General features: G+C 39.4%; 1 protein-coding gene across 9 annotated transcripts in view; it reads right to left on the bottom strand.

The window, feature by feature from the left end:
* THRB (thyroid hormone receptor beta) overlaps positions 1-23,449 on the bottom strand; it is a 169,084-nt gene that overhangs the window by 92,458 nt on the left and 53,177 nt on the right. Inside the window, exon 1 of one of the 9 annotated variants that reach the window (XM_058021108.1) lies at positions 16,102-16,122. The exons of 7 other annotated variants lie outside the window; for them this stretch is intronic. The gene's annotated coding sequence lies outside the window, so the exon portion shown is untranslated. Of the gene's footprint in view, positions 1-3,406; positions 3,428-16,101; positions 16,123-23,449 lie in introns of those variants that run through there. One more of the 9 variants, XM_058021116.1, reaches the window with a different exon arrangement.

Below are 23,449 nucleotides of genomic sequence, written 5' to 3' on the forward strand. Positions count from 1 at the left end.
AGATATGGTTATGAAAAGCTGATAAATCAGTAAGGTAGAATACATTTACGCATAGCACTAGACCTCAATAAAATAGAGAAAGCATCCAAACCATTTCAGTGTGAAGAATATGAAGCATTAATAATATACCATGATCTTAGACAGCCATAAAAAAAATCACTACCTCATGCCACTATTCAATAAATTACCAATATATCAAGAGAAGAAAATAATTATGACACCTGCACTGCACACATAACATAAACCACTCATTGCATGGGGATTGTAATTGGACTTTTCTTCTGAGCTTGACATATGAACACTATAACCTTAAGTAGCACTCTTAAAAGATTTTATTCATTGCATATTTCACATGTGTCTGGAAAGGGCCTAATGAACTTCTTTCCCTGCAGACTTCTTTCTGTTCTGGTACAACAGGGTATGCATCATGAGTGAAAAAAATCACAAGGCAAGGCTGGCATGAACGGTCTTGCTAGTATTGCATGTACTTCACCCTGACAAAAAACCAGTGCAATTCTGGAGGTATCATCAATAAAACCTGCATTGTCCTTCCTTAGTCTGGTCTGTCTCATATTTCCTGTCCATCTCCATTCACTGTTTTAAAGTTAATACACAACTTTGAGGCTGTATCCATGCAAGAACGAGACACTAATATATGGTATAAACTACTTTTGCATTGATCATATTACTATGGAGAATGTATGCAGTGGCTGAGGCGAAAGCACGGGACTGTTCTCCATTTACCAGATGATAAAGCAAGTCCCCATTTCTGTTTAGCTGAGGTTTCTAAAAACTTTTCTAGTTCTAAACCAGAAGCAGAATAATCTCAATCCAGTTACACTCGAAAGCTGGTGTTGGAATCCCATCCAATTCTTCATTCATTCCACTAATATTCAATCTGTAGGGCATAAATCCTCCAATATTCTAATACAGATAAGGTCCAAGACAATACAAGCATAACACCCATAACATACACTCATGTTCTGATGCACCCTGTGCATGCTCCTGAGATGAAGAGGCCCCTGAAGGGAAGAGGAGGGGCAGGCACTGATCTCTTCTCTCTGGTGACCACTGACAGGACACAAAGGAATGGCCTGAAGCTGTGTCAGGGGAGGTTTAGGTGGGATAGTAGGAAAAGGCTCCTCACCCAGAGGGTGGTTGGGCACTGGAACCACCCCAGGGAAGTGGTGACAGCACCAAACCTGGCAGAGTCCAAGAAGCATTTGGACAATGCTCTCTGGCCCTGTATGATTCTTGGGTTGGACCTTCCAAAAGTTGGACCTTGTGGATCTCTTCCAACTCAGCATATTCTGTGATTTTGTGAGATTTTCTGCAAGCAGTTCAGGCACTTAAGCCTTGGAATCCTACTCCCACATCATCACCAATGTACTGGGCAGAGACATAAGAAAACAGCTCAGAATAATTAGTATCATCAATTTTGCACAACAAAACAATCTTGTTCAGCAGCAGAAATGCTGGGTCCTTACATATTGGCTGAGAGATGCAATAAAAACTCAAATCTCTCTGAGCACAGAAATGGTAAGCAGAATGTTTGTGTGAGTGTTTCATTTATTTTTATGTGTTGACTTGGCAGCAAGTACAGAGTTTAACATTAACTCTTAAAAAAAAATTCAATAGTTGTATATCCTGGAACTTTGGATTTCAAACCCACACCCACACTCACCCCCAAAAAACCAAAATAAACCAACCAACCAAAAAACCCCAAAGAAACAAAACCAAAAAAACCCCAACAAATCAACAAAACCCAAATCAGGAACATATACACAAACTTGTACATCACTATTTGATTTAGAATGGATTATCACATAACACTCTTACAAGCATGGTGGTCAATATTATGGTTTTCTTGCTCTCTCCATATTACTTTCATCTAGGGGAGACTTGCAACACAGAATACAAGAGCTCCAAAACTGCTTTTGTGTCAAAACTAATGGAAAGCTTCACAAATCTCAACACTGTAAATCACACTTCCCTCTTCCTCTTGGTCACAAAACATAATTACAGCTGAATCTGAGGACAACACACAAATTGTTCTCACTGTGTTTTGCATGGACGTCAAGCCTTTCATCTACAGATCCTAACTCTCCTTAGATATTTGAATTTAGGTCTGAAGACACCTCACAATACTCAGCTAAGAGAACTAGATTAACTGACTATCATTGCATCAAGGGACATAAAAGAAGTTCTTTACTTGAAGTTATATTCCCAGTTTGAAGAGGATTTATATGCCTGCTTTTTCAGACAATGTACTGAACAGCTCCTTCACTCATACCTGGCAGTGCAGAGAGATCCTAAAGGGAATTTGTGCTCCTAAACTCATGATGATGAAAATACCCTCAAAATAAAGTGCAAAAGCTGTTAATTCACCAGGCTGCCCTTAGCTCTAGCTGGATATCCTGAGCAGGAGGAAGGGAGGCAACAGGGGCAATATATGCACTTCCCTGAACAAAAGCACTTAGGATCAGTCTCCTCAGGATCAGACCTATTCTCAGAGCTTGTGCAAAGGAAAAAACACCCTAAAGAGGAGAAAAGAATCTGGAACAGTCCCATTTGTCAGCTCTCATCCAGGTGGCCTCTTAAGAATCGTGGACTTTTACAGAGTATTTAAAGGAATAAGGGATTGACTATCATTTGATGAGCTATGGAGGCCACATCAACTCACAGATCCTGAATGTACAGATACAATATAGATATACTTTATGGGTACAGTCAGAGTACATAGATACTGTTCTACTGGTCCTGACTGACTGATCCTCAGCTTCAGCACACGCCCCAAATCACCACAGAATCCAGGACTTCCTTTAGCAGTTCTCCCTGCATCTCTGAAATCTTTGCTCACGGGTCCTAGCTCTTCCCAGAGCTGTAGGCAACCCTTGAAATCTGTTACACACTTGAGGAACAATGACCAAAGACATCCTTTGGGTTTTAGAAGACCTTCTGCTAACCAGTGAGTGCAATAAAACTGTCTCCTTGCAATGCTTCCGATGCTTAATTCAGTAGCAGTAATCATGGAGGTTATCACATTTGAGCTTAATTTTTTTTCAGCTGTTAATAATCTTTACAAAACATTGAAGATCCTCTGCCTTTCTCTGAAGGTCATGGGACTCCACGTGAATATGGTGATAATAAGGTCAAGGCATTAATCTGAAATAAGGACTGAGACTTCAAAACTTTGGAAAGAAATGTATAAAAAGAGCCCAAAACATCACAATGCTGCTGATGAAATTCATTACAGTAAAATGGCCAGTCTGCTTTTCTAAGATTTCCAGGCCATCTGAGATATTATATGCTGAATCTTAGCAACTTAACTAGCAACAATCTAATGTAAGTGATATGAGCAGGATTAAAAAGCATTTTGGTTTCAAAGAATAGGCTGGAACATCACCTGGAAAAGTGACTCTTGGTAATACAAGCCTACTGATGATTTTCATTTACTACATATATTTTTAATGTGTATGATTCAGTTCTTCACTTCCTCATTAATTTTATATCCTTTGTCATGGACTGATTGGTACCACTGTAAAGCAAGAAGATAATCAGTTTTGCAGATTTTAACTGAAAGGCAACTAGTAATAAAATATATGAACATCTGGATCAAGAACATCTTGAACAGGAATTTAAAAATGGCTCACACAATAGAGCCATTAAATTACAGAATTACTGAACATTACACACATTACAGAAATGTTGCTTATATTTTGCTTTACTGACATGGTAAATTACCAGCTTTGTTCACTGTAAAACACACTTTTCAATTATCTGTTCAGATTTATCAGCATAACTGGATTTATTACACACATGTAGACACATGTTTTATAAAACCAACCAACTGTGCCAAAACGACCATGCTGGAATCCTCTGGATCTCATCCAAGAGGAAACGCTGTGAAAGCGTCACTGAACTGCCCTAAGAACCCTTCAGTTTTATAATGAAGATATCAGCAGCCAAAGAAGAAAATAATTTATGAATTGCTAATCTCTGCATCAAAAAGACTAAAGAAAAAATGCTATGTTTTTATCATTTGGCCATTATTACACATCATGAAGACCAAGACTAACAATTCTTTCCTTGTGACAAGTGGCTGGTATCTTTGCTGGCAATCTAGTCCTCTTCTACAGAAACATTTAAGTTTTATTTATAACGGAAGAAGAAGTGGAAGTCAAAATGATGAAAATGGAAAACACCCCAAGTTCTCATACGAATTTAAAAAAACACAAGGCTCTCCTGACAGAAGGGCTTTTTTCAACTGCCTATTTCCAAGTACCCCCCCAACATTACGGGGCATCTCTCACAGAGACACCCTTCCTTCTAGAGCCACTGCTGGAGGCCAAGGGGGACACCCTCTGTGACATCTCAAGCATCACTGTGCATCAGCGTGTTGGCCGCTGAACCCAGGCATTAATTACACTCCCAAACAAGAGGCTGCAATCAATCAAAGGCACGCTTCATGATTCACGTTTGGTGTTGAAAAACCTTCTCTGTCAGGAGTCTCATGGGAGTAGTTAATGACAGTAACCCCTGGGGGATTTCGCACATGCCACACCACCAGATTAAAGGATGCTTCCAAAAGGTTTCTGGGACTCTGCCTACTAAGACATTTGTCTTGATCACTGCCCACTTTGGTGCTGTTGTAAATGGGCTGGCCATGATCCTTCCAAGTGCGGCAATCCAATAAAATTAATCAAAGTTCAAAAACTGCATTCGGTTTGCTTTTATTTGTTCTGAAACCCATCTGACAGGTAAAGTTTTGATCTAGGTCATCTCTGTGCAGATGGGAACTGCAGATGACAATCCACCAGATAAATTTCAGGTCTTCTCCAGCTCTGAAGTTCAGTTACTCTACAGCCAAGCTCTCACACTAACCCAGAAATTCCTTAAGAAGTTTTCAGCAATTAAGAAGGGTGTGTACATGCAGACGAGTTAATAGTGTTGTCTCCTGAACAAACTAGTTAAAATAGCTCCTCTTCACATCTGTGACTTTAAATATTTCACTCATATGGCAACATCACCTGTTCCAAGTCAGAACTGGTCAGATAGAGGAAAACAGAGAAATACAGCCTTATGGTGGTGTAGTGCATTGGCTTTGCCACATATTCCAAATTCATCCGGTAATGTCAAAAAAGGATGCTAAGCATGCAGAAATTGTGTCAACAGTGTTGTTACACTGAAGACAGCAAATGGATTTCTCTGTAGAAGTTCATGAGCATGGAAATACATTTCCATTCCTAATCATATGAAGATTCTTTGTTTACTTAGTGCTGAGCTGAACAATGGACCAATTCAGTCTCAGGGAAAGACTGATTTCCAGAGGTCTTGAGAAAAAACACTTCCATGGACAAGTATTTTGAGGTCTCTGTGTATGGGTGGAATAACCCCAAGCCCAGGAGAAGTTTGGAAGGAAGTGAAGACACCCTTGGGGTATAGTTATTGCAGACTGAGAAAAAATGAGAGAAGCGGAAAAGATGTTTTTGGGTAAAGTATTATTGAAAGCATGTGTAAAAAATCTCCTCTAAATAGTCCTAAAATAGGTTTAGTGGTAGTGCTTTTTTTTTTAATCCCAGCACATTAAGAAAATAAATCTCTCCTCCCACTCTTTCCTCAACATTTGTGAAGATCTTAAAGAGCAAAATTTGATAAAAATAAACTGATCACTATAAAGAATGATTGTTACATATTAACCACTGAATAACCCACAGACAGTGGTGACGTATCTGATAATGATGTGCTTCAACCTTAGGCAAATAATTCCAGATTTCCTTTTTTATTTTTTTTTAGACAGTGCCCACAGAGGAAATCATTACTGATCAAGATAAATATTTCAAAGTTCAGTTAAGTTAAGAGCTTTACTTCGATTTTAGACTTCAATTTGCTTTTAGGCCAATTTATCTTATTTCCCTCCATTCTCTTCCCTAGCAAGGCTGTATATTAAAATTTCGTACAACATGAAATTTTGTACAATAATTTTGTACAATAATTAATTAAAAAATGGAAAAGAAGAAGAAGAAGAAGAGGAAGAAGAAGAGGAAGAAAAAGAAGAAGAAAAAGAAGAAGAAAAAGAAAAAGAAGAAGAAAAAGAAGAAAAAGAAGAAGAAGAAGAAAAAGAAGAAGAAAAAGAAGAAGAAGAAGAAAAAGAAAAAGAAAAAGGAAAAGAAAAAGAAAAAGAAAAAGAAGAAGAAAAAGAAAAAGAAAAAGAAAAAGAAAAAGAAAAAGAAAAAGAAAAAGAAAAAGAAAAAGAAAAAGAAAAAGAAAAAGAAAAAGAAAAAGAAAAAGAAAAAGAAAAAGAAAAAGAAAAAGAAAAAGAAAAAGAAAAAGAAAAAGAAATAGAAGAAGAAAAAGAAATAGAAGAAGAAAAAGAAAAAGAAAAAGAAAAAGAAAAAGAAAAAGAAAAAGAAAAAGAAAAAGAAAAAGAAAAAGAAAAAGAAAAAGAAAAAGAAAAAGAAAAAGAAATAGAAGAAGAAAAAGAATTAGAAGAAGAAAAAGAAAAAGAAAAAGAGAAAAAAGAAAAATAAAAAAAGAAGAGAAAAGGAGAAAAAGAAAAAAGGAAACTGCTATGGTGGTAAAAGAAAAAATATGAGCAGGCTGCCTTTCACTATGGAGATTGCTTTGGAAAGCAATTGTACAAGAGTGAAAGAGTACCATTATTAATAAATTTAGCAGTTAATAATCACAGGTCTAAGATTATCATTATCTGGTTGTGCTTGAGCTAACAAGTAGGAGTACAAAACATCTCATTTTTGAACAGCACTGTCAAACAATTTAAAGAAAATATTTTCACACGACTTTTCCTTTTAAAAGTTTTGAGGAAACTGGAAATGGGAGGATTCTCTTGTCAAGATTTTTCCTCTGTTGTGTAGACGCAGTAACTACACTTCAGTAATTCTGCTGAAGAGTTTCAAACCTGGTATTTGCTATAAAATTTCAACTGCAAATCTGTGAACTTCTCAAAACATAAAAAGAAATAAGAAAACTGAAATCAGTTTTTGCAACTCCAAGGAGACCTTTTCCTATCCCAACAACTGCTCTTTACATGTCATCCTGGTCACAATATAATTACTGCTCATTTTGCACTTTTACACATGGGGGACTATGTCAGAAGCCAATATCCCTCACTCCCAACCTGTTTTCTGACATTGATAATCCTTATAACCAATATAAGATCTAGGGCTTCCTCAAGCATGGCACAGCAAAAATTACATTAATACCTATTAAACTAGGTAACTCAGTTCTGATCATAACAAAGGTTTTATTCAATTTCATAGCAATTTATATATTTTCATAGAAAAAAATTTTTTTAATAAAACTGTCAAAAGTTCAGTGACAACAGGTTTCTACAGTTTATTTTTTTCCTTTCATTGAGAGAAATAAGCTTTTGCAGTAAATAACAAGTTAACACTGTATTAATCTGCATTACTCAGTTAATTTACTAAGGGCTATTCAGCCATTTGTTGTGAGATCAATCTGCATCCTCATGGCTATCCAAAAGTCATGCCCAGTCTTGACACCTAGGAATGGTGAATCCACTCTCCAAGAAACTGGAAAAAGCAGCAAGATGTGCCACATTTCCAACACCATCAGGGAAAGTTAATGTAATCACAGCCAGGTCAAATACTCTCATGGTTCAAGCCAAAATCAAACCTGCAATTTAAACAGCCCTGATCTAGATGTGTGGAAAAGGTAATAAATAAACACTGTTCCCTTTGACTGCTTACGGCAAAAAGCATTATTGCATTCCCATTTACTCTCATTTGTAAATAAATCAAGTGTCAAAAAAATTCTCTCTGTTTCAGCAAACTCAATTTGATTATCTTCCCAATAATAGTGAGAGTGTTTTTGTCAGCTGCAACTGAAATGGCTAAAATCCAAATACTAAAAGCTTCATTTAAAAATTCAGGTTTTAAATTCAATTACCTGGCAAGTATCTCAAGAGGAATAGTATTCTATTTCTTGCTATAGGATGCAGAAAATGTTGATCTACATAACACTATACAAAATCATATGCGTATAATTATTACTCTATCTCAAAGTGCCTATCAGAACACTGTAAATTTTTAATGAAGTAATGAAATTGCTTGTAGAAGTACCAACAGATGATATAATGCAATATTACCTTACTGATGCATAATTTGAATGCTGTGCAACCAAAAGAAGTCTGTCATAACTACCCCACACAATACAGAATTCTCAAATGCTTTATTATTCCTGTCAAACAACTAACTCCTTCTTTTTTATTTCTGAATGTGAGCACTTAAATATTATGTGAACTTGCAACAAAATGCCCTGGAATTCAAATTGAAACGGGAATACAAAATTAATCACTAACATCCATAACAATGCAAACAATCTTCTGCTGTAGACTATAATACTTAATTGGGGGAAAAAATTAAAAATCACATGGTCAAATAGAGGACAGAGTCTCTGTAATATTTGCATTGGATTTATTTTAGTCTTGTTTGCCTTGCATGAAACAGCAGAGTTTCAAAAGAAAACACCAGGAAACCTCTGAGCTTCAAGGACAGAAGCTGGAATCAAAAGTAAAAACAAAAGCAGTATTTTAGTTTCAGATGTGCTTTTCAAGAACCGAGTTTGCTCTGTTTCCCTTACAAGTTGCTGACCATGGGAAACACAGTTATTTTCAACTCTACTACTGCAGCAAACAGCTCTGAGGTGCTGCTCCCACACGGGGATGGTCTCTCTGCTTTCCCAAAAGTCATCCCCGGCTCACCATCATCATCTTCCCAGTGGTGGCAGAGGTTGCCTCCTCTCAGCACAGCTCACACCAGAGCTGCCTGCGAGCTCCGTGGGACTCCTCAAGACGGAAGAGCAGGAGGATTCCAGAACCTCCTGCTCCCAGCCTGCCTCGCCAGGGATGAACTTCCCAGCTGCTCTGTGCACCAGGCACAGGAAGATCACACGAGGATGCTCCACTTGGGATAAAATCTGGAGCACAACGTGCCTTGGTTTCAGTCTGACCACCTGGGTACAGGAGACAAATCCAAGCCATATTATAGCACCTAAAACACCCTGGTCATGGTTCCACCACAAAGTGTAATCACCTCCTAACACAGGGACCTCATGAAAGTTATATAATGGAGACAAGAATAATTTAATAAAAAATTAGAAGTATGGGCGAGCTAAAAATTAACTTCACTCTGAACATGAAAGAAATGCTGTGGTTTTGTTCTTTCTTTCCTTAAACAAAATGGCTGTGTACATAAAGGACCGTCACTATCAAGACAAAACACCTCTTACATGATCATGAGCAACAAAACTCTCTTGGCAGTATTTAACCAGTTCTAATCAGAAGACATAATTTTAAAAAAACCCACAAAACCAAGAGACAACTCACTAAAAATCAAATAAGAACTTACCTCGGGACCAACAGGAAGGAGTATCATCCCACTGAAGTTCATGGTTACAGCTTTTAACTCAACTATGAACTTTCCCAATTATTTCCAGCACCGAGCAACATCCTGAACTTAGCAGCACTGATCTTCACTTCTGGTTCCCTGCTGCAACGCTGTTTTCTAGCAGAGAAGGAATCTTCAAATCGGAAGTATAGCACATACACAATGCAGACTTCAAACAAAGGACCATTGTCACAGTGAGGAGCCTGCCATGAATAATCTCGTTATTGCAGTCATGAATGATCTGACTCATGAAGCGTCTGCAGCGATGTTTCAAGCTACAACCACTTGCTTTTACACAAAGCACACCTGGCTATTTCACACTCCTCCAGCAAACAGATGCTATTTGGTTTTATAAAAAGCCTCGAGACAGTACAGGCAGAGAGTTAAGAGGAAATTATTTCTTCTATCATTATGTGTTTCTCTTCCCCTTCTTTGGGAAGGGGGGAGACATACCTGCTCCTCCCTCGCATATTTTGCTTTACACTTTAGGATAAACACTTCAAATACTTCAGGATACAGGCAGTGCAAGCTCACGCAGCCCTGAGTGCCCGACACTCAGCTCCTCCTGAGGAAGGCAGGCTGGGTGGGCAGCACACCCAGGTCAGCTCCAGCACCCTGGCAGCACCTGCCATCGCCATCCCTGTGACAGCACAGGCACCGAAACTCCCGCCTGTCCCAGCAGGGCACTGGGACACAGCCACCCACACAGGGGAAGCTGCACCATGCCAAGGGATCCCACAGGCCCTTGATGGATCAATCCTGCTCAAAAAAAATGCTGGGGACACAGAGCTGCACAGGTACAAAGCTGGATGAACCCTGCTGGGGTAACATCAGTTTTCAGGGTTCCACCAGCTTTAGAGGGACAGCCATCATTCTCAAGCCCCTAAGGATTAATACCAGAAAATAAACATCCAGTTACATAAATAGTCACAGAAGGCGAGAAAAAAAGAAAAAGGTGCAAGGAAGACAAGCTATATCCTTTATAAACAAGAAACCAACTCAATTTAACTGCAGAACTCAACTTACCAAACCTTTGCCAGCCCCAGGCAGCCTGGGCAGGCAGCAGTCCAAAATGTGATAAAATTATTATTTAAAAGAAAAAAAATTTTAAACTTATAAGAATACACAAGTGTTTCTTAATAAGGCAAATTAAGTTTCTTTATGAGGATCTTCCCAAGCTGAACACACATTTTAAGCTGAAATAGAGGGAATGTTTTGTTAAAGCATTATGTAGATGCGAAGCTGCTTTTATGTAACTCAATTTATCAGAGAAACATGTTGTATCATGTTGTTAAAATATTATAGAGATAAAAGGATAATAATTGAAATATTTGCATACGATGTAGTACAAAGAAATAATGTATGTGAACAGACTATTTGTTGTCTCATTAGCCTCAAGCAAACAAGGAAATAAGGGGTGATTTATTACTGTGTGTCTGGGGCTGTAGGATGGTAAAATTTTACTGACTGTAGTTTAAATAAAGGTCTAGAAAAGTAATGGAAAAAATGCTATCAATAATTCAGGACAAATTAATGGTACAACATAAGGTCTTTAAGTTTATTGAAATAATTAATGAATTTACCTTGTTTATTCATAGTAGTTAAAGGACTGACTTCTAACTGGAATTTCTCACATCTGCACTTTAAAGAACTGTTGCCACGTTGAGGGTTGCATACCGTACCCTTCATAAATAACAATCCAATTGATCTGTTCTCTGCAGAACTTGGCAGCACCCCTGCCTCAGCAGCCTGGGCACCCAGCCTGGGTCCTGCTGCTGCACCCAGCCACATCTCCTGGTGCTTTCCAGCCTGGCTTTTGATCCCACTGCTATCACTGTGACCCTTTCCAGAATCTGACAGCTCTGATCGCTACCTCCCAACCTCCACACTTCAGGGAACTGAAGACGAGTTTGTGGAGTCTCCCATTGCAATGCTGGCCTTCGTCAGCTAAAACAATTTTCTACCCTGTCTTGTGCCTCGCTGCAGCAGGCAAGGTGAGCAAAGAGGAGAGGAGGGGAAAGGGGAAAATAAACTTCATCATGCACATAGACACACACATATGTTTACACACACATGCACGCTTGGGTATATAAGCACATACGTAAGTATATTCAGTAGACCTAAAATAAGGTTTACAAATATGGGATGCATATATAACTAGAAAATAAAGGTAGAGCCCTGAATCCACAATCTCATCACTGCTTTGGCTAATGACCCCAAGTTTTGCTCTCATTTTATTGAAGCTCAGTGGTAAATCAAATGCAACAGCAGTGCTTTGATTCGGGAGGTTGGTGGCACCCAAAAGAAAGTCTTGTGAGAATTCTCTCTGTGAGACCCGATTGCCACCAAGGGCAGCAAGGGCTCTGCCCACACCACTGCTGGGCTCAGTGCCAGGCAGCAAATGAAACACCACAGAAAAAATCATCATATACCCTTAGGCATATTCATAGTAGGATCACATTTGAGAGCACTTAAGAGATTTAAGAAATCACTTTTTAAATAGTTTCGGCTTTTTTTTTTTTTTTTTCAGAGATGGCAAGTAGATTAAAAGAGTGTTTGTTTCCAGTGGTATAGCTAAGGCTCAACAATTTCATGTATAGATATCCCCTAGGAAAAGAATTCCCTTCTGTAGTTGAAACCAATCCACTGTAAATAGATCAGATTAAACCAAAATGACACATTCTCAATGCAGTATTAGACTGTCAGCATATTCCTTCATAATTCCACAGGTATTTTGGAATGGTACACACCAGCCACAGATAAATAAAAGAAAAAGCAATTCTCAACTATGCATTTGTTAACTATTTTCTCATTCCTTCCCAATAATAAAGTAATCTTCCATAAATGCAATGGAATTACAGCACTTTAGACTTCTTAAAAATAACAGGGATGTTTCTGGGAAATAATAATACTGGTGGAAGTATTAGCAGACTGTTGTTCCCTTCATGTTTAACTTGAAAATGAAAAATTTCAAATTTTGAAACTTGTAAAATTTTGGTATAAAGTTTCTTAACATCATACTACCAAGACAAAACCTGTACCCCCAAATAAAATTGCCAACATAGTCTTAAATCCCAAAAAGCAGTGAAAAATCCTGAACCTTAGTTAAATAGTAAACTTTCTAAAAATAAAATTATATTTCCTAACCTATTATTTGTGCTAAAATTTGCAGTGTATTCTGGCTATTAAGCAGAAAATTTTATTTGAGTGTAAAAGTTTGGGACTTTCCTCATATGACCTTCCTGGCATACTGCCAAGGCTCAGCTCTTGATGACATTTAATCTGAACATAATCCCTGAAATCTCTGCGCCATTACTGGGTTGCATGGGAATGATTCCCTGACAACATACATGGAATTGTGCTGTAAATTTTATTTTCAGCTCATGGCTGCTCCCCTTCCTTACCAGCTGTTGCAAATTATTTGCTTGAATAAAACTAAATAATCTATACCTTTTATTTGCTGTAGAACCACATAATACCTAAAATAGAAAACAAGTCCAACACTTCTTGTTTCAGTTGGTTTTCAACTGATGGCTACCATATTTTTAAGGGAGTAAACTCCAGAAAACAAATTAAGTTCAGCAGCTGATGAAAAGCCTGGGTAATGAGCTGCAGTGGTGCAAACAACCCCATTGACTCTAAACAGGAGCAAGACCACACTGCACAGAGGATTCCAGCTAAGGGTACTCACACTTGACTGTGGGGTGCATGAGCAACTGCCTTTACAAAGGAAGAACACACTTAAAAGAGCTTTTCTCATATTCAAAGACGCCTCTGATCTCTGAAGCCAACTGTCTTTCTGTCATGAATGCTGTGAAAAATCACAGTGCCCAAGATTTCCACATCTGTGATTTTTGGCACTTGTGCAAGGGTAGGAACTGAGTAACTGATGTCTGAACACCACCAAAGAAAATGAGGCAACACAGCAATTTGTCCCACAGGAAAGTGCAGAAAAGCCTCAAAAATCACTGCAACAAGGTAAGTGTGGATCTCTCTTTCTTTTCTGTGTGCTCAGGATTTCACAAGTATTTTTCCCCTGCATTCCCTGCAGGAAGGAGCTAGGTAGGCAAAGCAGCACTGACTTTAATCTTACTAATGCCGGTCCTAAAAGCAGTGAATCATACAGCAGTAAGAGCTCCAGTATGGGATACAGAGACCTACCCACTGACCTGCATACTTAGTTCAGCAACAATCTAAGTGTCATTACAGTTCATGGGAGCTAACACCTGCCTGCCTACATTTGCTGTGGTCCAATTGCTGCCTGAAGCAAACATTGGCTCTTATTGAGACTTCTTGTTTACTGAGTGATCCCAACAGTTTCCCATTCCTATGAAAAGTAAGTAAATAAGATGAACAAGAAAGATTTATTATTCCCTAAAAAAATAGCATAAAATTGTAACTGATAAAGCAGTGTTGTGGTTTTTTTAAACTCTTCATTTTCAGCAGAGAGCTTGCTTTGTTCAGTGGGCTTTTGTCCCTGTACAATAATCCCTTCCCAGAAAGACTTTTTATACACAGAATTGACCAAGTTACCAAGGACCATAATTCTGTGGGAAAAGAGAAAGTCCTCTAAAGTATGCATAAAGTAACTTCTAAGTTACTTCTAATGCTAATCTGTTTATACATGTAAACAAATATCCTATTTCAAAGGTATTCCTTCAGGTTGGGGTGCACAGGACCTCTCAGTTCTCCTCTTTAAGAAAGCCAAACTCCAAGGAAAAATAGGAATACTCCTCCAGTCCTTTGTTTCCTACACCAGAGCAGGCTTGATCCGATCAAGAGCCACTTTAATCAATGGGGAGCTGTTAATGTTTGGTTTAGGCCATGTAAGAGTGAGAAACTGAGAAACATGTTTTCACCTGGCCTTCAGCCAGGCACAATGCCACCACTAATGAATGGCTGCTATAATGAGACCTTTTGAAAGGGTCATATGTGAGATGAATTAATGAACACAATGCAAATCTCACATCCATCTCAAAGAGGGGCAAAAAAAATCACTGCAGTTTATCATAAATATGTTTAGGTGTTCTGATGCCAGCCTACTGCCAAAGGAATCCACCGACAGGGAAGGGCAAGGCCTGTTTGCAATGCAGTCCTCCCCAGGGAGATGCATTTCGGGCTTCCAGCCAAAGCCTCCAAAACACCTCCAGGGCAGCAGTTGGGCTGGAGCTGCCCCATCACGCTCTCCGCTGCAGCCGGATTTGCCTATTTCTGCAGCTGGCACCACCAAAGGCTACAGAAACTTGTAGTCAGCAAATCTCTTCCAGACTGACTTTTCAGTCTGTTCAGCTGATGAATACTGAGAGGAGTGCATAGACTGGCACAAACTGTAAAACAGAGTTTACACAGGAGACCCTGTACCCCTCACAGCCTTTCTTTTTCCTAACAATTTCTGTGTGACTGTTACCATCATGGCTCTCATGGCTCTCACTAGCCTCAAACCTGCCCACCGCACCAGTTTGTAAAAGCACCCTTTCATCTAGCACTAACACAACAAAATCCCTTTTGCTCAGTGTTCCTAATCCCCTTGATAACAGCGCTGTACACAGATTGTCACGATGAAGAAACCTACACTGGTTAGTCCAATGACTCAGCAGTGGTTTCTTCCTTTGCTGCTCCAGTGGCACCAAGAACAGGCTCAAGAGCTTAAATCTTCATGATAGATACAGGCTCACTGTGCAGCTAATCCTATCATTTTCACGACAAAAACCCAAGTCTGTGCAAACTGCAGCTACTGTTGATGTACATCCTACATGTACTACATAAACAAAAAATATTTGCAACAGTGAGTGAGGAAGACTATGGTTTTAATAATATTTCCATTTGCAACTAAAAACTCAGACACTAAAAAATTAAGTCAGAAAGAGAGCAATCAAGGTTTATAAAGAATATTTCACATAGAGAATATCTCACCTTATACAAACAATTTTTGGAAAAACACATTCAGCCAAAGCATCGGCAATGCTCTGAAATTCAGTGGTCCCTTACACAGCAGAGAACTGCAGAGGGCTTCACAAACTAGAAATCCCGCAGGGAAAAGTAAACATTCCTTATTTTCATGAAAAGGGTCACAAACAAAGCCTGAAGAGTGAATTATAGGTGTGAAATTCAAAAAAACCCATGTGAGTAAGCAAATGAACAATCTGTATGTGCAATCATCATGACCCTGTGTGACAAGCAAATACATACATACCAGAACAGCAATTACTTATCTAACTTGCTGTTGTGGGCCTGTGACAACACTGGCTTCGTGAGCCACTGCTGTACCTCTGGGTGCAGATATGCTGCATGGTGGAAGACCACTTTCTGGAAAGCTCACTCTGTTGCAGAGGGATTGGTTTTGTCGTGAACTAGCTTGACATAAAACTTGAGTTGTGCCCCTAACCTGACTTACTCAAAGATAAAATCTTATCACTATGGAAGTGTTGCTATAAGCCTGAGCAGATGGCCCACAGGGAGAAGGAGGAGGTGGTTGGATGTTTTTGTGGATAACAGCACCTAGTGATGCAATGAGGAAGCAAAAGTTTGTGTTTCAGTATCTTTCACAAATGCTAAGATTGGAGAGACTGGTCTTAGTGAATAAAGTACATCAGACTCCAGAGGCTTGGGGAGAAAGGCAAAGCCAGTTCCAATCCACATCTTTACACTGTTTTCCCCTGCAAAACATGGTTACCTCTTCAATAATGCCTGCTGAGAACAGTGTCTCTCCCACGCCATCCTGCCACAGCTGTCATCTGGGAGTGTGCTAGCTGGCACGGACCAAAATCATGTCATGGAATGTGCTAGAAATTAAACAATATGGACAATCATAAGATACAAGTCCTGGCCCTGCTGAATGTACCCATGCAGACAAAGCAGCAGTGAAGCAAAGTGGAAGTGGAGTATTTTAAGCCCATTAGCCATTGCTGCAGTTGAAATACAAACATCAGAAACAGGGTGGCACAGCAGGACCAAAGATTAAGGCTCCAAAGTTTAGCCCCGTAGCCACAACATGATCCTGTTAGTGTCATAAGAAAGTGGGAAGCACAAATAACTTCTAAACACAAAGTCAAACTTTCCTCTGAAAATAAAGAAGCCAGAAGATGAGTGCTACAATAGATATCAGGGTGCTGGCAAAGGCAAAGTGTGAAATGGATCCTTTCCAGTATTCAGCTTAGGAAGACAAACATTGTTTCACAAATTCACTGTAGCCCTGCTTATTTTCCAAGCTCCTTAACTCATGCCAAAGGGCCTGGACTTTCTGAACATCCTGTTCTGTTTCCTCCACTCCTAGTCTTAGTCCTCAATAATAAATGTCTTTATTTCAGACCCTCCTTTTATATAATTTTATTCCAAACTCCTCCCTCTGTAGCTTTTGTATTTTACCTCTGGGTAAGAGTAAAGACAAGCAGATTAATGAGAAGTCTGAACAGCTCATTAAGTTACACCTATTTTAAGAGCCCTTCTCAGTAGGCATCCCAAGATGCCGCATAAAAATAAAACTACATCAATCACATTTAAAACTAAGAAGCTTGCAGATGCTGGCATGCCTCAAAGCATGAAGATTGATGGATAAACAAGTCCATGGTTCCTCAGAGTCTCAGAGCCCCATGAACAGAGACCATTTCATCTGTCGTTGGCTGGGTGCAACAGCAATCTGCTTGGATGTGCAGTTTAGGAATCTTCATGATGGCCTACTGGCAGGAGAAAAATTCCTGCCTGAGAAGTACAGGAAAACAGTTTTAGTCCATGACCCTACTAGTAGTAGCTGGGAACTTCCTATCTGACAAGGAGCAATGCCTCCTCCACCTCTCAAAGACGACAGGACACTTTTTTACTCCTCTCTTCAGTCCTTCAAATCTGCAAGAAGTCCAAGGTACAAGTGGTCTCATGGCAATGACTACAGCAGTACAGGCTTGGGCAGAGACAGCAACATCACTTCTCACTCTATCTCATCACATCAGCTCCCAGATATGCTGCTCTTGGGGCCCCACTAACACCACAATAAATGGTGCCAAGCACCTTGACATGTCTGAGGTGCACCCTGGGCCCAGCTCATCTGCCCATACAGACACAGCTCCTGCAAAGTGACACAGGAAAAGGCATTTCTATTGGTGCAAGAGGGAACCACTGCTGCCTCAGAAGTGCCAGGAAATCTTTCGGTGCTGGTGGTGTGGGCACAAAACTTGTCCACTTGTCCTACTTGTTTCCTACTTCTTTGCCATACAATCTCCTATCTTGCTTCCTTCCTCTTCCTTCCCACAGCAGTGTTTCAGGCTGAGACCAAAGCATGCAGAGTCAGAGTTACAAGGAACCAACTGTGATCTTATTTGCCTTAAATAACTGAATTTCTACACTTTGCCTGCCATTTTGAGCAGTGTACAGATAACCAGCCAGCCCTTACCGACACTTACTTCCCTCTTTTGAGACAGTTCAGGAGAAAAGAACTATGTGGTGCCCTTGCAGCCTCTTCAAACACATAGTGTTGGAAGGCAACACTGGTCTGCAAACCCTAACAAACAGTAATGTGGCTTACACTACATTCAACCCTACTTTAAATTATGTATCTGTGAACACAGACACAAAGGGGGAAAGGGATGTAATAGTGCACAGGAAGCTGCAGTTTCAACAGTGAAGTCAAAGCTAAGGCCTGAGGGCCGTCAAAACTTAAAGCTACTCCTATTACTTTGTGTGCAGCTGAAGTGACCACCAACACATCAATATTGTAAAACTAATTAAATTAGAATTTTAAAAATTGTTATGACTGCCAACACAGTGACTTTTGTGAAGAGTATGGACTTTAGTAATTCAGCAAAACCAGAGCTACCATCTTATGAGGGGGACATAGAATAACATCAATGGAAGAAGAATAGGAGGTCCTGAACAATGCTGGAATCACATTTTGAAACCAGCTGAGGAATATGTATGTGAAATTAACTGAACAGACAAAGCTGATGCCATCAGTGAACAAGGTCTGAACAGACAAGACTTCAGGCTCGCACTGCTCAAATAAGGAACACTTTCCCTACCATCTGGCTTAGAAATCACTTGGATTCCACAGTGGCCATATAATGGCCAACAGGGAAGCAGGGAAACTATTTTAAGTAAGCATCACTAAAAATAAAATGGGTGATGCAATGAAAGGGGGGGGAAAGTGGTTAAAAGTGATAAATATAGTAAAAATATTTTCTATTTATAGTTTTAAAGCTATTTATATTTGGAAGTTTCATTTAGAGACATGGAGGGCTTCCACATTCATCAGTCTGGTACTCATTCAACTACACAGTATTTATAGAAATATGTACATGCCAACAAAAATAATAAGAAAGACATTAAAATCATCTTCTCTCACAATTTGGGGTTACCAATTTACATTCACATTCACTCACATATAAACAAAACATTTCCCAAATTACACTGACATGCATTTTGAATGCTCTCCATGAAATCCTGCCTCAGCAATAGGGCAAACTGAGAAAAACAATAGTGCAACAGTTTGACACAGTCTGACACAACACTCCCTGGAGACAAGCTCCTTCAGGTGAACTTGCTGTGTGGGCTTGGTTTCCCATACAGCTCATCCAGGAAAGCAGCACAGCACCTGTGATGGCAGGACCACAGAGAACATACAACATCAACTCTCAACCGAGAAAATCTGAAGGGCAGAACAAAAGAAGGCTCTGGGAACACCTTAGAGCACCTTCCAGCACTTAGAGGGGGCCTATGAGAGATCTGGAGAGGGACTTTTTACAATGACATGCAGTGTAAGGACAAGTGATGGCTTTAAACTGAAAGAAGGTAGGTTTAGATTAGGAGGAAATTCTTTCCTGTGAGGGTGCTTAGAAACTGCAACAGGTTGCCCAGAGAAGCTATGGATGCCCCATCCCTGGAACTATTCAAGGACAGGTTGGATGAGGTTTTGAGCAACCCGGTCAAAGACCCAACCCAAACCATCCTATGATTCTATAATTCTGTAAATGAAGAGGAAAGGATCCATGAGTGTAGGATGACTGCTGAAAGACTGATGATATGCTGGAGGAGAACTGCCAAATACCCTGCACAGTCCTTTCCAAAAATGTTGCATTTGGCTTCTCAGCCTAAGGCATTTGAAAGGAAAGTGCAAATCCTCCTGCTCATCTCTGAAGCTCCTCACAAAACCAACATTGCTCCTGGTTAAGAACAGGTCACACTCATGAACCCATTTAGCAAATGTGAGCTGAGGTGCATGCTGCTTCTAGTAACATGGATGACCTAACTTCAGTTTCAGAGTTAACTAACTGCTTTCTGCTAAAATTGGCATCTGCTATTAACTTTGTTCACGTGTCAACACTGTTTAGCTTTATTAACTAGCTTTCCTCAGCCCCTTCCTTGTTGTATTTATCAAGGAACTTATCATGCTCTAGGTTTCACTTTGCTAGCCTGTTCTGCTAAGATAAAGGCTCTCAGTGACACTTTTCTTGCTGTTTCTGTTTTAGTTTGAATCATTCCTGAATTCAAAATCCAGAACAACACATGAAATTTTGTTTTACACAATTTTCTACACTGACTGCAAAGCTTCCATGCTTCCATCACCTTCCCATTACACCTATTCCATTCTAGATCCATATTTATCTTATCTGCTTAGGTCTGGAGATTTGCCTTGTTTTTACAGAAGTTCCAGGAACTTTTAAAAATGTTTTTGCTACTTTTAAATGTTTGGGCTTTTTAGTCCAGCCAACTGAATTACCTACCAACCTCATGGCCTTGTTTCTTTAATTTCACAGCCTGTCCTTCTGTGAGATGGAGTGTTACTTATGACCTATGTTTGCTTATACTTGTCTAAAATTTAAATGGTAATAAGTAAATGTATGCTTCATACAAACTTACTTTGTATAACCAACTCTTCTACAACATCCCTGTGCTCCATGAAAACAAAATCTGAGAGCACATCGACATCAGTTCAGCAACATTTTAAAGAAGAAATCATATTCAGTACCTGTCACAGCTTGCATCAAAGACTGTGATGTCCTAAGTTTCTAAGGGATTGCATCTACTGAGCCATTTGCAGCTCTATTTCTACAAGCAAAATAAACATATCCAAGAATGCTGAGGCCAACTGGCACAGAAAGGTGCCATGCTAATAAAGTCTAGCACCCTCCAGAACAGGGAGGTTGCTTTTAACTGCTTACTGGGAAGAATCCCAAGATAACTTTCAAACCTTACCTGGGAATAGTTCAGGTGAGTTCCCGTAAGTGTACACCAAAACTAGGCCAGGGACAGTCAACAGTAGATGCATTTAATTTCCAGGGCCAGGGACTGCTTCTAGACTCCATTTAATTTACTAGTACAGACATGCCCATTGCATGAAGACCTTTTCATGCCTGCATGACCCTGAGGTCTTCATGCCTCTTGGTACATCTTCATTAGCTTGTCATTCACCCACCTTCCTTCCCAGAGACCAAGGTAATTCTACTAAAACCACACCAGCCACAGATTTTAGGAGACTTTTCTCTGTCTAGATATACTAATCTTTGTTTTGTTCCAAAAGGGATTCTGACATCTTTGTCTCAAGTTTCTACTCCAGGACTGTTTTTTAGTTTTATCTTCCCATAGTGTTTGTTTACTCTTGGAAAACAAACCACTGCTCTTCCCCCAGATAAACTCTGCTGACAGATGTGCCTTTCCACCTAAAGAAAATGTCTTCAGACTCATACACTTGTGTCTTTCTCATGCCACAAGGAAACCCAGATTTTCATGGGGTTTGGGGTTTTTTTTTCCTTTTTTTCCCTGATGTTGCCCAACTATTTGCTGTCCTCATTTCTCTAATTACATCCTTCTTCCTTCTCAGCCTCAAATCTCTACTTATTTCCATCTTATCTTCCTTTTCTCCTGGTGCCACTTCTTCTTCCAGTCATCTGTTTCTCACTTTTTCTCCTGAGTTCCCCATCATAACACATCAGTCTTTCACTTGATTTCTCCACAACCAATGAGTGCCAGCTTCTATCCTGTGATTATAGCCACATGCAGTCCGTGGTCAGCTCCCTCAAAGACCTCTTCCTTCCAACTACTATTTTTATGTACAGCTGTGCATTCAGATCACCTCAACTGCCTCTTCTATTCCCTCGTGGCTTTAGCTCCCTGCCTCTAGCTGCATCTAAACTACTTGGATATTCTCTCTCCTGACTTCTGTCAGGTGACATTTCTAGATAAAAATAGATTCTATCAGGTAACACTGAAGAAAGTAAATCTCCTTCTGTTCCTGCATCAAGTCTTGGTGTCTCCTCTGCTATCCTTCATTCAGTGCTGCATCACTGCACATCCTTCCTCATCTCTGCCTTCAAGGAAAAATAAATAGCCCAGATGAAATGCATCCAGACTCTAAATTTTCATTAAATGCTGGCTTCCTCTGGCCACTGACTGAAAGGCAGTTATCTGCCTGAACAAAGCTCTCTTGGGTGGAAAGTTCTAGTTGTGATCAAAGGCAGAAAAACTCCCCCATCTTCTTCAGCTACAAGTTTAATCCACTGAAAACTACATATTGGTCTTGTAAACACCAGGGAAATAACAAGAAAAAAAAGAGAAAGAGTAGTCACATGTAGGGCAGGGATTCTTGGATTCTTGTACATGATGTTCTTCTAAAACTTTAAGAAAAATGGATGCCTCCCGAGGTGGAAGAAAATGAAAGAAGTAGTGGGAAGAATTTCGTGTCATAGATCACAAATGCAGATTGAGTAATCTTAATTTTCTGAGACAAGGCTAGGTACTAACAAATGATTCCTCATGCTTGGGAAATAGGAAAAATAAGTTTATGTGAACCTCACACAGAACACAGTATTTTGAACATAATATTCTGCAAACTGGAAATGATTGCAGAAACACGTGGCTAAAAAGAAAATACAGTTCAAGGATTTAACAAGGATATCTTTCTGCTAATCAAAGTACAGACTCCAACCCTTGATTATTCTCATCAAAGTTTGAAATAACATTAAGGGATCACACATTCTAAAATGCACTTTATTGTTTTTGCCCCTTTAAACAACAAAGATTTTATAGGACAAATATTGAGGACAGAGTTCAAAGAACACGTGAATGTGTAGGAACAGAGTACCAAGCAAAGTGTTGTCTCAAGTCTTTTACTATATAATAAAAATAGCACTTTGTTTTGAGAATGGGAAGCTTATCAATCTCACTGTCAGTGCAAGTCTTTCCTTTAGGCATGCAAGAAAGGACAAGCAAGGAACAGCAGGTAAGCCTTGTGCCCTTAACGCTTTGGTTTATCTCCAGAACTTAAAATCCAACAATGCTACTAAATAAATAAGGCACACTGAGACACAGACAGAAAGAGTATGCCAATTGCTTTCATGTACACAAGTAACAAGGCATCAAATTTAATTGTCAATAAGTGGGAGGATTTTCAAAGACGCAAATGGACAGTAAATGCAGAGTTCAAAAGGTATTCAGGGTTGGCCTAAATGATCTAATTGCTACTGTAAATCTACAGTTCCTGGAAACTATGAAGTCTCCTGCACTGTTGTTGAAGATTTTGGAACATGTATCCACTATAAACACTATACTAATTACAATTAATTACGTTAATTTTCACCCATAATTTACACATTCTAAAATGAAGCAGGCCAAGAACACATCCAAAGAGGTATTTCCTCTGCTAGGGCACAAAAGCATGCTGTGGTACCTGGCCTCCTGATCCTGGATCTTGCATAAAACCTATTAAAACCATTCTGGCAGATCAGTTATCTGTGGTCTCTGTTACAAAGTACAATGGAGAGTCTGATCACTAGACCCAGGGAAAATAGAAAACAAACAAACAAAAAACCACCTCAAACAAAATACACAAACAAACAAACAAACCACCACCCCTGAAATATTTTAGCTGGCTTTAAATTAGGGTAATTTTTACATTAATAAGGCAGGCAAAGGAGCAGACTCTGACCAGTGTTGCCATAAATATTTGTCAGAAATACATATTAGAGTAAAACAAACAAGATGTATCAGAGTAAAAGTCTACAACATTAATTCCATACTTGACATAAAATGTATGGAGC

The sequence above is a fragment of the Melospiza georgiana genome, chromosome 1 (assembly GCF_028018845.1).
Source record: "Melospiza georgiana isolate bMelGeo1 chromosome 1, bMelGeo1.pri, whole genome shotgun sequence".
NCBI lineage: Eukaryota > Metazoa > Chordata > Aves > Passeriformes > Passerellidae > Melospiza > Melospiza georgiana.